This window comes from Ceratosolen solmsi, unplaced genomic scaffold, assembly GCF_000503995.2.
Source record: "Ceratosolen solmsi marchali unplaced genomic scaffold, CerSol_1.0 scaffold87, whole genome shotgun sequence".
NCBI lineage: Eukaryota > Metazoa > Arthropoda > Insecta > Hymenoptera > Agaonidae > Ceratosolen > Ceratosolen solmsi.
The window spans coordinates 43,240-56,485 of NW_011948455.1; positions in this window are offsets into that span (position 1 = coordinate 43,240).

The window sequence follows — 13,246 nt, forward strand, 5'->3', positions numbered from 1 at the left end:
GAGTAGTTACCAATCACATTATTTACTATAAAGATTAATATAACCGTCTGAATCAATATTAAACATTTTTCTGATTTGAATAATATTGATTTTTTTAACTGAATTTTTGTTTTAACTAAAAGTGTCAATATTTTTCTACATTTTACATTCACTATCTAAAATTAAACATAATGAAATAACTATATTATTTAAATTATAAAAATATAAGAATATGTAAAAAGTTTTAAACCATTTTAAGTTTCAATTAAATTATACCGGCCTCTATTTATTTAAAAAAAAAAAAAGTGAATAAAAGTTTTTAATAACGATTGAATTGCCCTCTTACCATAAAATAAAGAACTAAAAAACTGATTAATTCACATTGTGCGTAAATAAAATTGAAATTTCAAATCTGTAATTCTAATATCTACATCATTTGTTTATTTAAATGGATAATACTAAAAATATAAAAGACATTCAATGATATGGATAATTCTAAAAATATAAAAGATACTTTCATTGATATAGAATTTATAAGATCTCAAAACTTAATCAAGCAAGATAAAATAAAGAAATTTTGGAAATTTTTGGATAATCAAAAAATTATAAAACCTTATGAAACTCCATGTAAATATGTTTCATTTATTCGATTAAATAGTACCGATTAAAACATTCTAAAAAATTTTACGTTTATAATTCTATAAAATGATTTTTTTATTAAGTAATAAAATATAAATGTACTTATTAGAATTTGTAAAATTTTTAGGTTAATGCAGTTTATTATTTATATTTTTAAATTAGCTTTATAAATTATTTATTACTTAGTTGTTCAAGAAGAAACACCAAAAAATATTGCATTTTCTATCTTATCATCTTCGGAAGCTACACCAAAAACAAAAATATCTTTAGCAAAAACTAAACATTAAACGAAGAAAGAGTTCAACGTGAAAAGAAATATCAATACTTGTAAACTAGAAAAATATTTTATGTAAAAATATTTAATTTATATTTGTTTCTCTTTGAATTTATTATATTAAATTTGTATAATATTTATAGCATTTTATAATAATTTTAATACTTCAGGGAAGATTTAAAACATGCAGATAGTATAAAAGTTTCTTATGATGAAATTAATGATGAAATTGAAGATTTCCAAAGACGATTAATAAAGTGCAGCTGTAAAAATAAAAAATGTAACTGTGAAAGGAAAAAATAATTTCATTTTTTTTAATTAGATATACATTTTTGATACAATATCAAATAACATGTATAAGAAAAAATGACTAATTTTAATCATAAAAATTAAAAATATTTTGAATTTCTCTATATTAATAAATAGATAATCAAAATAAAAGATTGTATTTTATATGATTTACAAATGATTTATCAAAAATTTAGAATCTATTGTAAGTAGTTAATAAAAATAGTATAGTTAACTTCATATAAAATTTTGGTATTATAGCTTTTTTATATTTCTTATACTATTATAAATCATTTTGTTTATTTTTAATTAGGCCTATTCGATATGAATAATATATATTACAGAAATATATAGTTTCTTGTAAAATTTTAATGATCAAATAATACATAAATTTGAGTTAACTTATTTTTATTTAATATTCTTTAACTACGTAGACAGTGTTTAGATAAATTAAGCAAATTCTAATACTTATGATTATTGATATGGTTATGGTATTGTTAAAAATTCTAACAAACATTGTTTAGGATAAATGAAAATAAATTATTTTTTAAAATAATTAAAAATAGATTAGAATATTTGTAAACATCGATAGAAACTTATTTATTAACTTAATAGAAACAATATATTAACTAATAAAAGTTTTTGTATAATTTTATGTTATTTTTGCCACAAATAGTTTTATAAAATATTCAATGTAGCCTAATGAATACTTAAATCAATTTGTAAATCAAATTAATATTAATATTAAATTTTTTTATATTCGAAATTTGTTTTATTTAATTTAAATTTTTATAATTAACTTATGTTTAAAATGTATACTGATATGGAATATTTATATTGTGATGCCAAATGAAATTATAGAATTATATATTCATTTTAATATTGTATTAAAGTTTGAAGTGAAGAAAATTAAAATAAAATAAAAGAGAATGTGTATTAAATTATTTAATTATAAAATAAATATTTAATAAAAATACTTTTATTATAAAATATCAAGAATTTATATATAGATATTATGTACATATCGTCATGATTGGTCAACATATCGTTATGTTCAATTTAATGATGATGTCAGTTCAGTTAAATTAAATGGTATAAATATTAATGTATATGTTTATAAATTTCCTTAAATATCAGTTATTTGTATTTCTGCAAAAACAAAAAGTTTATTAAAGTAACGTAAATTTTTATTAACTGCAATTTGGTAAATTTTAAGCATAATAAATTAATCATTTGTCCATAAATAATATTATTATATAAATAAAGTTATATATTATATATTATATTAATTATTATTATTATTATTAATTAATTATATTAATTAATATATTATATATTATATTAATTATTATTTTTATTATTAATTAATTATATTAATTAATATATTATATATTATATTAATTATTATTTTTATTATTAATTAATTATATTAATTAATATATTATATATTATATTAATTATTATTTTTATTATTAATTAATTATATTAATTAATATATTATATATTATATAGTTATATAATATTAGTTACATATTATATAAATAATGTTCAATCATAAAATGTATAAAAGTCAATATTACATGCACGAAGGTTAATTATTTTCAGCGAGAGATGGTCATAAGGAATTGGATTAGCACTGTTAATAGGCTTGTTATGAGGCTCTATGAAACGAAGAATGCGTGTAATTTCATTCATCCGAGCATTATTTTCAATCTCTTATTGATTTTAAATATTAAAGTACTATAATAATAGTATCGATCTAAAAGTTGAGTCACTATAATGCACCCGCATCTTCAAAATTAATATCTTCCTACAGTTTTTTAACATTGAATAATCTATCTATTCAGTTTTTCTCATTAGTGCTTTGATGCTGCTCCTTTAGTGATTTTAATTTAGTTGTAGAAATTTTACAATGATCCAAATTTCTAAGAGGAATTTAAAACGATGTCTGCATTTTAAGCTAATAAATTAATGCACTAATGTATTTGTATATAATTTTTCTATTAAATCTTACACATTTTTCACTTTTATTCTTAGACTAATTTTAGTATGGTTTGATTAACTAACGAATAGTATCTAATATATTTTTATATTCTATTTTTTACGTAGCAAAAATATTTTAGTATTTTTGAGCATATGGGTGAGTAACCTTTATATATATATATATATATATATTTATTTATTTAGAAGACTTTACATTTAATAAAAAGTAGTGTATTTAATATTTTATTTTTATTTCTATAACATTACTTCATCTTATTAATTTTTGTTAATGTATGAGAGAAACATGCTAAGCCTTTGTAGGAAAATATATTTTTTTCGATACACAAATCAACAATTCTATATTTATTTGCATTATACAGAAAAATTTTTTAATATGGATATTATTAAATAGTTAATAAATGCTATAAAGTAATTGTTTTCATTATTTCTGTAAACCATTGAATCATTAATTGTTAAAACAAAACTGTTTATAATAAATATAATTTTTATGAAATTATACAAACAAATTAGATGCATGCATTTGTCTGATCAGATTTCGAATATTCAAAAATTTTTATTTTTAATTTTCATAATGTTATTTTATCACTAATAACAATTGATAAAAAAGATAAATAGTAATGTATTTATAAGAATAATATTGTATTTTTATGGAAGTGGAACTATTTTTAAAAAGAAAAAATTTTTAAATAAAAACAAATATGGGTGTCGAAAAGGACGAAGAAGTAGGGAACGTTTTATTTAGATACCATCGAAATACAATAACGACTAGAAGCACGTAGGATACTAGGGATAAGATCACATAGCATTTGGTCCTTAGGCAGTAAATAGCGTGACAAAATACTGTCGTAATGTGTTAACATGAAATTTTTTTTTTAATTTTTTAAAGATTGAACTTCTCCATCTTTTAGGATCGTCCCGACAGATACGCCCACTATATCTAACTCCTCCTTTTGTATACTATAGTGCGCTTGGAAAACTCACCTATTGACTGATAATATTCATAAAGATAGAAACTATGTCTATTTCGGCTTTATCTTGCACTTATCGCCGCTTTAGTTGAGATCTTAACGTTTAAAAAATTTATTAGTGCCGTGTGGCTTTTGCTTACCTCGAAAAGTTCTAACTGGAATTGAGATTGAGATAAGAAGCAGATATTAATTATTTAAAGCGAATTTGATCCTAAAGAGTACAAATGAAATAAGATATTAAGAGCTCAATAATTTGTTATTTTTTAAAATACTTTTTAAACTATTTCTTGCTGAAGTTGAAAATTTATTGACAAAAACTATTTCATAAAGATAAAGAAATTAAACGTTAAATAAATTGCTTAATACTAATTATATAAAATATGATTAAAGCAAACTTTTAATTTAATGTTTTAATTTATAAGTTTTCTGTTTAGACGATATATTTTTATAATAGTCGTCGATCGACATTGTTATTTATTTTCATATAAAATATTAACTCTAACACTTTGCATAGATATTGAAGTTATTTACAGAATAATTTGTCTTTTATTTAGATTACCCATATTTGCATTCATTATTTCTTGATTTTATTTGCACTCATAGTCATGATAAATTGTTACTTTAAAATTGCATTTCTTCATTCAATATCAAGACAATATATTAATATATTCATATCTTATATATACAAAAACTTTTGAAAATTATTTTTAAAAAAGGGTTGTAATGTATTAGCTATACTGAAAAAGCAGTTTTTATAAATGAGCTGCATTTTTTACATTAAATATTTAATTTATATTTAATCAGAAAGTTTTACTATGATTACAGATAAAAGTATAATAATTTATAAGACGAATGCATTATTGTACAATAAAATGTGATGGATATTTTTACTAAAGTATATATGTAAGTTTAAAAAATCATCTACCCACATGATGAATATACTAAAAATTACAATATTATTATATAATTAACTGTTTTATCTATTAAATTGCAACATTATTAACGAAAATTACAAGAATAAAATTACAATTATAATACCAAACTATTAAAGTAACATATTTATTATGAAATATCAAATAGTAATATAATAACAATTCGTTCTATTAATGAAAAATCTTATCCATTATGAACGAGATTACAATATTTAAATTATAACACTTTTGGTAAGATTACTATATTTTAAACATACCACCACTGTGGTCTAATATTATATCAATGAACTGCTTTCATTCGACCGGACATCGTTGTAATTTCAATTCGGAAACCGTGTGCATCAAATATCGACCACACCCTGCGCATTCACATAGCGCTGTAGTGCTTTTGTTGCCCTAGTTGCTCTTCAATAATACAAATGCAAGATGGCCGTCGCCGCTAGGGTCGAATCAGCAAAAACCGTAGTAAAACGACTTTTTCGAAGCTCTATTCTTAACAAGTGGGTACAGTCACATACACTTTGCAAGTATTGTAGAATTGTAAGTTATAAAGATTGACATATGGAAGATTGACATTGAAGATTTTAAGATTTGGTGATGTTACATTTATATAAAAAACAATTTATAAAGATCACAAATACAAACCAGATCATTCCAACAGCAACAATTTTGATGTAATATTGCTTATATTTGCTTATAATTTTAAGAGTTATAATCCTATTCAAGTTCATACTTTATTAAATAAACGGTTTTCATTTAGTCAATTCAAATTTTGAATTTCAATTCTGTACAAAGAATAAAATTATATTTCCTTGAAATTTAAAATACAATGTAATTTTTAAAATCATATATATATAATTCATTAAATAAAAATATAATATACTACTCATTTAAATTTATAACTATTTTAAAACATGATTTGATTAATAAAGTATTTTCATTAATTAAATTAATATCCAATATTAATAATTATCACAATGCTATTCAAACTAGATCAAACATTTTAATTCTTTTCAATGTATTAATTTTAAATATAATGCATGAAAATAAAAATTTTTATAATATTTATGAATTTTAACGAGAAGTTAAAGAAAATGAATGATTTTCTAACAATTTTCTTTTCTTTTTAATATAGTTAATATTATAATAGAAAAATTAAAATATTTTGAGTAAGTGGTTAATAAAATATTGAATATTACACGTTATTTTTTAACAGACCATTACAGTACAAGTTGCACTTTAATAATAATAACAATAATAATAATATTTAGGCAAACATTTTATATTTAAAAAAATACAGAGTTATGAAATTTCGTTCTTTCTTATTATGAACATTTCTAATATATGATATTAATAAAATTAATATTAAGATATATAGATCACAATCTACTATATTATAATATAAATAAAGATAACAAAAAATATTATTAATTAAATTGTTTTCATGAGCCAATGAGTTTAGATAGAATAGTTTGTTCAATTTGGTACGATTTTGTTGTAGTTGATTCTCAAATTCTTCTTTGGTAACAACTTATATCAAGGATGCCTATGATTTCTGCACGTCAAGAGAAATTAACGAGACCTATAGATGCATCAGAAAAAAGGTCGTACATAACGAATTATTTTGTGGGCTAAAAATTTCGAGTATTTCGTTGAAAACTTTCTAAATATACAAAGTCTATAAACTGAACATTTTGTTCGGTAAGTTGAATAATACCATGACTTTTATTGCATAAGATATTAATAAAGAGTTATGATTATTTTATTTCATCAGCACTTGATTAGCAGTTTACAAATGTATAAATCTTAGTATAACTACCCATAATTTAATAATTACCATTGTTTGATTATAAAATACCTGCAACTCATAGTAGAGTACGTAGAATACGTTTTATATTTGCATTTTTTTAATATAAATATAAGTCAAATTAAGAAAAATATATATTAAAAATACAATTCAGATGAAGTTAAAATTATGTAAGAACAGCTTATGCTGTAGCATTAAAAAATCTCTTTAAATAAAGATTTCATTTAAGTTTTAATGAAAAAACAATACAATCGCAAACTAATTAAAAAGAATGATTAACTATAAAAGCTTCTATTATTCATTTCATATGGTACAAGACATTTCGATTATTTCGAAATACGTAATAAGTAATAACATAAAATAAATCAAAATCTCTAAATAATTTTAATTTAACAATAGTTTGTTCATTTCATTATAGATATTAAAATAATAATTTTAAATAAGAGAAAATAAAAAAAAGTAGGATGGCAAAAGTAACATGCAGACGAAAAAAGGTAAAGTTGGGAAAAAGTAGCATAAATGAAAGAGACAGTCGAAAAATAGAGAGATCGGAGATGCATTAAAATAATAAATTAAGAAAGTGAGTCGGAATAAAAAGCAACAAGGAGAAGAAAAGATAGAGAGAGGTTTACGAAGTTGCTACACTGCCGTCGCAGAAAGCGACAATAGAAAGAACAATGGAGGCGGGATGCTCATTTGTCTGCAAGCATTGTTGCTCGTTTGGGTGGAAACACGAGCTCTGTCTTTTCTTCCCCTCTGGCACACGTGTCGTATCCTTGTCTTTTTATATCGTATTCCTCAGCTTTCTCTACCGTTTCTTCTTCGCCTATCTATTTATCTCTGGATCTAGTCTTGTCGCTTATTATTTATCTAGCCTCTCCAACCTATCATAATTAAAATGATTCATTTTTCTTTTCATTTCGATATTTGAAAATGACCTATTTTTGTGTATTTCATTAGTCCTTACTTTTACTTTTTATTATTTACTTTGCATATGTGATATTAATCACTTTGCATTGTCTTATTACTGATAATAAACGTTATTACGTTATCATTAAGAATGCCTTTTAAGCATTTCTCAGCACATTTATTAATAAGAATAACATTGAAGTAGAGAATGTGTTCAACGTTATCGAATTGATTTTTTGTTCACACATGTTTGCCAATACCATCACATTATCGAATAAGCGAACTCATAGTATTTCTATAAATTCGAGTAATTATAGCATTGAATTGAAACTCGGGCTGTAACAGCTTTCTTGTAAATGATCTGGGTAGCTTGCTATCGAGGACCATAAGGGTGGGTCCGACTGAACAGTGGGGGAGAAAAATATAAAACCACTCCTAAGTCTCGATAAACGAATAAATGTTAGCAGTCTCGGATACATTCTTTTTTCCTCCCTTTTCTTTTTGTCGATTTTTCGAAGGTGCGCGTATGTCGGATTCGATTGTTGTCTTTCTATTTATAGTGCATAGCACACATACGTATATTAGTAATACAACTGATGCTCTCTCTATTTCTCTCGCTCTGGACGCAACAACGGGTAATCGGTCACCCGTTAAGAAAGAAGCTTGACCGATGTCGAAGATAAAAACGCGTCCGAGGCATGAAGGGAGATACACGTTAAACTTGAAGTATATGTGTATGTGGGCGTGTGTAGACCTTTTGTCCATCAGGACGTCGCGACGAATTTGTTCGGCTATTCAATGAGCCAGAAACCACCTTCTCTCTAAGACACCCTAACCGTACTTCATCCCCTCTTTTCATACCATCTTATCGTTTTTTACATCCGTCATCTCGCCTTGCCTTTGCAATTTATTTTATTATCTTTTTCGTGAAACACCAACAGTTCAGCCTCAGTTGTTGCCCCTTTTACAGGTGTATACATACTCTTTACATTTACTTAAGTTATTTAATTTATTATTTAGAAAATAATTAAAATGCATCTATTTTTTACTAACTTTTAGACTTTTAAAGTAATTTCATATCAGTAACCATAGCTCAAAGCTTCAGTGTAAAATATTTTATTCGATATGTATTTCATCTGAATTTTGAGACATAAAGTATAAGATAGATTGGGTACATACTAAACAATTCAAATATTATTTATTTAACTCAATTTTTATATTGTATTTTGTTTCTAATAAATATTATGTGCCGTTGCACGCTTCGTATATACGTCAATGTAATTATATTTTGTAATTGGGCAATAATTTATGGACATTACGTTTTTAATAAAAGCTATTGTGTAAAATTATGATGTAAAGTTTATCATCTAGTCTCACTATGAAAACTCAATAACTTTTATTTATTGAAATAATAAACAATACTCACTTTATATTATAATACTTTTATTACTGTTTAAGGAATTTCTGAATTAATAAACATTTCTTTAAATAAATAAAATATTTAATCAACTATAATTGAAATTATTTAAGTGTATGAATGATTAACACAGTTATATATAATTTTATACAAATATTAATCATATGTTTTATTTGATAAGCTAAATGCAATATTAAAATTGAAAAAACAAGTAAGTCTGTGAAAGGTGCAGATTAAATGATAAAGGCACTGAATAGATACTAAAATAAAGTTCATGCAAAATACAATAACTCTAAGAAGTAAATAAAAAGGATAAAACCAGAGATCATAAATATTGAGCTGGAAGTAAACATAATATTCACAATAAATGTCATTTAAAGAGATTGTCATTTAAGTTCATGAATGGTAACAACGTCACTTTTACATAACGGCTTTGGCAATCGTGATCCCGAACGGCTACTTGAGAATGTTCAACTCGGATTTTCATGTGAGCATCCCATCCATAGCCTGTCTTTAAGGGCAAGGCACAGAAAACGCAGTCACGGAATACGAGACTCACGTGAATGAGAACCGCGTCGATTTGCTTCGTGAAGCGTGAAGGAAATCGCCGTTCCATGCCTTCGGTTGCAGCGCTCGTGTTCTCCCAGTAGTCCCGACATACCCCTGCGGTTGCACTGTAACGCGATACTCGTTATTCCTCGCGTATTTGCCTCCTGCTTTTCTTGCGGCCTCGATGCTAAAACTGACCATGGATTCTAGCTTTTCCGAGGCTTCGCCATGAGAAAAACAAGAGCTATACCTACAGATTTGCTATAAACTATTATGAAACTTAAGTTAATTTTATTAAAGTTTGCCAGTTTAAATAAAATATATTCAATAAAAACAATGTCATTTTATTCAACAAATTTTAGGAAGAATAAAAAAATAAAAAATAAATTATCAAATAATTTTCAAAAGCAGTTTGAATAAATTTACACACACGTCAGTTAAATACTAATATTATTCTCGTGGAAATTGTTTAATTGAATTTTTAATGTATTTACTGAACTCTTATATGATATTATTGTTGTTAAATTGAGAAGACAATAAATCACGATATAATTATATTATTAGTAATAAAAATATATTTATTATATTTAAACGACTACACGAATGGTGATTCCCGATCTCCACTTTGCAATTCTATTAATAAATACTTATCTAATTTAAATAATTGTCTAAAAAAAATTCATTTGTAATTATGTCTGTGGGCTTAGTCTAGTGAAAAGGTTAATTTTAATAACATCGTCTTATTAAGTACGCGAGCCAAAAAATTTGGAGAGCGTGTTATGTATCAATCTATTAATTAAGCACTTACATATATAATATTCAAGTATAGAAACGCGTGTGCACAGAGATAAGAGAAATAGATAGGTAGATAGCTAAAAAAAAGAGAAAAAGTGATAGGAGTCAGTGATGAGAAAAAAGAAAGAGGCTGAAATGGCGTATGATTTTATGGGTGCGTAATGTGATGTTAATAGAAAAGAGTATTGGGCAATGCGCGACGGCTCGTAAATCTTCGCTAATTTGACAGAGCCAATTCACCGTGCTCCCGGGCACACTTACAGTTCGTTGTTTCCTACCTTCCTCTTCAACAACCTCACTTCATTTTGTGTGAACGTCACCGTCATTATCATTATCGCGGTCGTCATTATCGTTGTAGTCATTTATCGCACCGTAAGTGCTCCCGTACAAAATGTGATGAATGCGTCGCTCGTAAAACTGAGCAACCGGATGTACGCAGCAATTTCATCTTCTACGGGCCTGACGGGACCCGCCAGGCGATAAAACAATAATTAATTTCCAATGGGAAGAGAAGGCTATGAACGAGCTACGAAATATTCGAGTAGTAAAATAGTTTCCGGTCGCGAAGCTCAATCACTTTTTGCCACGCCACTGGCACGGTGCTTCATCGTTCCTTGCAATTTTTCGCCTCAAAGATATCTAGAAAGAGCAAGTAATTATATTTCTGCCATCTCTCTTCCAAAAAAAAAGCCCGTATCTGCTTACTTAACATGCATGAATAATTAGGTGCTAGTAATCAAACAATTTATTCTAATTAAAAACCATTAAATAATATGTTCTTGATAGATAATTTGTTCTTCCCAATATTACATTAGTTTATACATTTATATATTTATAACTATTTTACATTATTGAAATACTTTATTAAAATATTATATTAAAAACTTTATTAAATTTATTAAATGAAGACCAGCATTTTATTTCATTTCAATCATTTGTTAACTGCATATTTACATTTAGCAACTTACATTTTATATATTAACTAAAAATGATTTTTATGTGCATTGATTAAAATTAACACTTTTTTCTTCAAATGTATAAACAGTTTTTATATAATGCTGCATTTTGGAAGCTATAATTTATGACTAACTTTATTAATACAATAATATAAATCTTTGCAAATATGAATTTTAGTCATTGTATAGAATTCAATATTTTTCTAGATTTCATGACAGCATTGATATCTTTTGAAAAATTGTAACGGTAAATAGTATTCGTTAGATACTTAGCAAATTATAGAGGCGAGGGAACGCTTATAAATCAAATATACAAAAATTTTGATTAAGTATTTTAGAAGCAAACATCTTTTAATTTTTTGGGTTTTTGTTTAATAATGTATAAAGAACGATTAGAGGGTTCTCATGTGCGCTCGCCATACTGCCTATGCAATTAACTTATAATTTCGTCATATAAATTCAAACGATCGAAAAGTGCTTATTCGATTATGGATATATGTTTTATTCTCCAATCACCCCTATATATATATATTTATCGATATGTTCTAAGATGTCACGTTTAATTTATATTCTTATTGTATTTAGTGTAGGATATTATTTTTTATTATCTAGTAGAAAAAAATTTTTAAAATAATTTTACCAACATGATTATTTAATGATTAATTGATTATTTAATAACTTACATTCTTTTTTTTTAATTTTATTAAATTATTTTTAAATGAATTTTAATAAAAAAATATATTCATTAATTTGAGAATACATTTATTAATAAATTTGTTCACCTGTCATATACAACAATTTCAATTTAAAATTTTCAAATTTTTTTTATGTAAGGTACAAAAAATAAAATTTAGAAACTAATAATTATTATGATTAATGTTATGGTGACAAACTTCATTTTCAAAATACTAAAATAAGTACTCCAGGTATTATATTCTATTCTTGGTTATACAAAGAACAGCTCATATAGATAATTTTTTAATATTTAAAGAATCTATTAAACTATTAAACAGAGATTCCAGTATCTGATTAGAAAATCTCAATTCATCGATACTTTTGATGGATTCGCATAGCAGATGGCCTGCGTGGATAAGCTAGGACTCGTTAAGAATGGACTCGGGATACATGAATTGTGGAGCATTATAATGTGCGCATCCGTGTAATGAAACCGTTCGAAATAATGGCATGAACCAAATTTGAACCAAACGAATGGTAAAGATATGTTCTAGGAAATTGTATGGTTGCCGCTATTATAAGCAGAAATTAAGCATCACCAATAGGATTTCTCTGTACGATTACCTGCTGTTGATTATTAATAAGTTGATGAAATCATCCTTCAGTTTCATGCCTTGCAAATTAAACTTCATTTATGCGCATTGACAAATTTCATAAGATCTGATGTTATATCCATTCAGTTTGTTTGGTAACATCATTATCAGAAAGAGATGCTAACTAATGCTTTTTTTATCGCTTTCAATATTCTAATTAATAAAGACTGATAAATAAAATTTATAAAATTATAAGTATTATTATTTATAAATAAAAAAAATAAATAAATAAAAAATATGAATAATATATATAAATAAAATTATATAAATATATAAATAACAAACATAAATAATATATATAAATAAAAATATAAATAATTTATATAAATAAAAATATAAATAATATATATAAATAAATATAAATAAAATTATAATATTATTTATATCATTTATAAGATTAT